A 4,728-nucleotide genomic window follows, 5' to 3' on the forward strand; every position below is an offset into this window, starting at 1 on the left:
CCACCTTCCATTCTCCAAACTCACCCGTGGTTGCGTTCCTCTGGGCCTTTGCAGAAGCTGCTTTCTCTCCCTGGAATCCCCTTGCCCTAGTCGGCCTGATGAGCTACTCTTACTTACCTTTCTTGCCTTAGTTAAGTCTTACCATCTCTTCCCTGAGTCCCCAAATCCCTGTTTTCCTCACCTCATTTATTTATTCTATTGCTTGTTTGCTGGGGCCATATCCCAATTATAGCCCCTAAACTGTTTTGTAGTTCCACATTTTGTGGAACCCAGGTGTTCCAGGCTTCAGCACTCTGAGGAAAGCTCAGTGCCCCATCCAAAGGGCTCTTCTCTCTTCTCTGTTTATAGACTTCTCTTCTCCAAGAATTTCTGGGAGTTCCAGGGTTGGGGGGGGGAGGGTCATAGCCAGGTCCTTGAATCCTTATCCCTTTTGCTATGTGGCCTGTGAGGCAGCTGGTGATTGACTGACTCCCTCTCCCTCTGAAGCTTCAGTTTGAACCACCCTGGATGTTGGCCGCCATCACGTCCGTGGGGAGGAGGGATGTGGGAGGCCTCAGGTGAGCTGTGCTGCTCTCCCTGCCCCTGCCAGCTGAGGTACAGATTCCTGCCTTGTTTCCCTCGGTGACTTTTTGAGTCAGAAGAATGTTCATCCAGGGCTAGAAGCCTCCAAGAGTGACAGAGGGGATGACGACTATACTGCCAGTCCCCGCTACATTCTGTTCTCTCCCCAGACACACAGTGCTGTGGATTTGGGCTGGGGAATTGTCCATTGTCCAGTAGAAAGCTGTATTGATGGTCCCCACAAGCAGGGTGATAGGAAATGGTTAATATGAATACAGGGATCCTGGCTTGTCTTATATTACCAGGAGCAGGGTGTGTGTGTGGAGACTGTTAAGTGTCATTTTCACATTTATACTTGTTTTTAAATCCCAGGGACTGTGAGAGCAGGCATCCTACAATTTCCCGAAGTCACAGTCTAGACTAGAGATAAGATGCTCTGGTCTCTCTGGCCAGTGTTCTTCGCTTCCCCCCACCCCCCATCAGGCGAGGGACTCTTTTTACAGTTCTGAGGTCTCTGGGGACATTATTCTGCCTGATGGAAAAGAATTCCTTAGATGAAAGAAAAAAAGAAAAAGAGAGAGAGATGAATATTTCAGATGAAGAATTAGGGATGTGTCTGAAAATTCTGACATAGATGGGGAAGAAGTCCCAATATGTTTTTGTGGTTATACAACCCAAAATTATGTTCACTACATGAATGATGTGACTTGACTGGGAAAAGGCAACCTGAGAGTATTTTAAGATTCCTTGGTTATGTAATTATATATCCAGAAGGCACCATATCTAGCAGGGTGATAGATTAAAAATTATAATGGGTGTTCTTAAGCATATAATTAACATACTGAACAGCGACAGTTCAGACCCTAATTAAGTACACAGTCTGCTAACAGAGGGCATTCTGATTTTTATAGTGACATAGGAGCCTTATTCCCCAGTGAAGGAAAATTTTATCTAATCATGTAACGTTTCTCTTCCATACCTCTTGGAGCAAGAAATCAAAACTGCCCTTTTTCCTCTTAGATCTGAGTAAGAGAGTGAGCACAGGGAGTGTAGTAGGGAATTTTGTTGCTCTGTCAGAAAGGTAAATTGAATATTTAACATCACAATTTCCTTCTGTATCTGAAATAATTGCATATGTGACTCTTTGGAGCATTATGGGTAACCTTTAAAATACTTAGTGCTTTTTCTCATACCACTGAAATAAGAAATCAACCTCTCTTCCTTCCCTCCCTCCCTCCCTTCCTCCCTCCCTCCCTCTCTTTCTTTCTTCCTTCCTTCCTTTCTTTCTTTCTTTCTCTCTTTCTCTCTTTCTTTTTCTTTCTTTCTCTCTTCCTTTCTTTCTTTCTCTCTCTCTCTTTCTTTCTCTTTCTCTCTCTCTTTTTCTTTCTTTCTCCCTTTCTTTCTTTCTTTCTTTCCTTCCTTCCTTCCTTCTCTCTCTCTCCTTCCTTCCTTCCTTCCTTCCTTCCTTCCTTCCTTCCTTCCTTCCTTCCTTCCTTCCTTTCTTTCCCAGATCTATTTAGAAGTACATTTGCCTTATAGCCAAGGGTAATCTCATCACTGAGCAATGCTTCTATTTATATGTCTGTCTCTCAGAGTCTGTCTGTATCTTAAAGAAATCCCCAATGCAGGAGGCAAGCTATAAAATTGAATACCACCATGTAGTATCCCAAGGGGACTTGTTTAGTGTTTTCTTATCCAGTTACCCATGGCTACAGGGAAAGATTTTTCAAAATTCAATACAAATTGTGTTAGCTTGTTTTTCTTCTTGACACCCTTAAGTCTTCTTTGATCACAGTAGATTTTAGAGGAAAGGGGAAAAAAAATCCTTTAGATCTCTCAATGTCAAGGGGCACCCAGATGGTTACTCCACTGCCCTTGCACAGAACTGTTAATTGTATAGAAGGACAAAGATATCTCAGAGTAAGCGTTTTGGGATCTCAATAAAAGCTGTTTGCTCTGCTCAGTGTCAGAAGGGCCTTGGGCACTAGCCAAAGGGAATTAATCATTGAAGGACTTTATTAGGAGATAGTTATCTCTGAGAGACAATTCCATTTGTCATATCACTGATCAAGCATTAAGTAATCAACAGGTATTTAAGTGCTGAGAAGCTATTATGTTTTGTGTACTTTAATTAATTAATTAATTTATTTATTTATTTTTGGCTGTGTTGGGTCTTCGTTTCTGTACGAGGGCTTTCTCTAGTTGCGGCAAGCGGGGGCCACTCTTCATCGCGGTGCACGGGCCTCGCACTCTTGCGGCCTCTCTTGTTGCGGAGCACAGGCTCCAAACGCGCAGGCTCAGGGTGTACTTTAAACTATTATGAAAGAAGTGGATAAAATACTATCAAATAGCCTTGCACACTACAGAGAAATTGTTCGTGAAAGGAAGAGTCAATCCACGCAGCAAACTTCACATGGCATCTTATTATAACAAATTGCAGCAGCCCCTCCCACCTTCAGCAGCCACCGTCCTGATTGGTGAGCAGCCGTCGACAAGGCAACAGTGTTGGCCAAACCTTGGCCTTCTTTGGGTTCATAAACTATAGTCACTCCACAGGAGCCAGAGACTCCGGAATTTGAAGGGAAGGGTAGAAAACAGCATCCTCATGGTTCATTAGGTGCAAGAATTCCTCGGATCTCACTGAAGACAGTATAATGCAGTTAATATAAAAGACTGGGTGCTCTAATTCATTTGGACTTCCCTGAAGTAATTTTATAATGGAAAGGGTCAGTCTCCATACAGTGTAGAAAGAGAAGGTCTAAAAAGTGAGGCATGTTTGTGTCTGTCCTCCTGAGAGAAGAGCTCATGGTTTTTAGCATACTGAGAAAGGTAGCCACTCAGTGAAGTAGACATAGTCAGCACCACCCCCTCCTAGTCTGAGGGAACTCTGTCATGGAGCCATCCAATTCCCTTTGCTGTGATTCTATGTCCAGTGCATGACCTTGGGAATGCACATTTTTTTCCCCCCAGGGGTAGGAGGATCACGCTGGGTGAGTCAGGATCTGCCAAAATTAGGGCCCCTTCCCCTGCCTGCCCTAGAGCATACAGGCATATCATGAAGATATTCCAGGTTGGATTCCAGACCACCACAATAAACTGAGTATTGCAAATAAAACAATTCATGCAAATTTTTTTGTTTCCCAGTGCATAGGTTTACACTATACTGTAGGATATTTAGTGTGCAATAGCATTATGTCTAAAAAAATGTATGTACCTTAATTAAAAAACACTTTATTGCTAAAAGAAATGATAACCATCTGAGCCGTCAGTGAGTCATAATCTTGTTGGTGGAGAGTCTTGCCTTGATGTTGATGGCTGCTCACCAATCAGGATGGTGGTTGCTAAAGGTGGGAGTGGCTGTAGCAGTTTGTTAAAATAAGATGCCATGTGAAGTTTGCTGTGTGGATTGACTCTTCCTTTCATGAACAATTTCTCTGCAGCATGCAATGCTGTTTGATAGTATTTTATCCACTTCTTTCAAAGAACTTCTTTCAAAATTGGAGACAGTCCTCTCAAACCCTGCTGCTGCTTTATCAACTAAGTTTATGTAATATTCTAAATCATTTGTTATCATTTCAACAATCGTTAGAGCATCTTCACCAGGAGTAGATTCCATCTCAAGAAACCACTTTCTTTGCTCATCCATAAGAAGCAATTCCTCATTCATTAAAGTTTTTTCATGTGATTGCAGCAATTCAGTCACATCTTTAGGCTCCACTTCTAATTCTAGTTCTCTTGCTATTTCCTCTACATCTGCAGTTACTTCCTCCACTGAAGTCTTTTTTTTTAAAGTGAAGTATAATTGACTTATAATATTATATTAGTGTCAGGTGTACAACATAGTCATTCGATATTTTTATACCTTACAAAACTAGACCACCATAAGTCTAGTTACCACTGTCACCAAAGTTATTACAATATTATTGACTATATTCCCTATGCTGTGCATTACATCCCTGTGACTTATTTATTTTATAACTGGAAGTTTGTACCTCTTAATCTCCCTCACCTATTTCACTCATCCCCCTGCTCCCATTTCCTCTGGCAACCACAGTTTATTTTCTGTATCTAGGCTCTGTTTCTGTTTTGTTATGTTTGTTCATTTGCTTTTTTAGATTCCACATAAGTGAAATCATATGGTATTTGTCTTTCTCTGTTTGATGTATG

Source organism: Pseudorca crassidens, chromosome 6, assembly GCF_039906515.1.
Source record: "Pseudorca crassidens isolate mPseCra1 chromosome 6, mPseCra1.hap1, whole genome shotgun sequence".
NCBI classification, from domain to species: Eukaryota; Metazoa; Chordata; class Mammalia; order Artiodactyla; family Delphinidae; genus Pseudorca; species Pseudorca crassidens.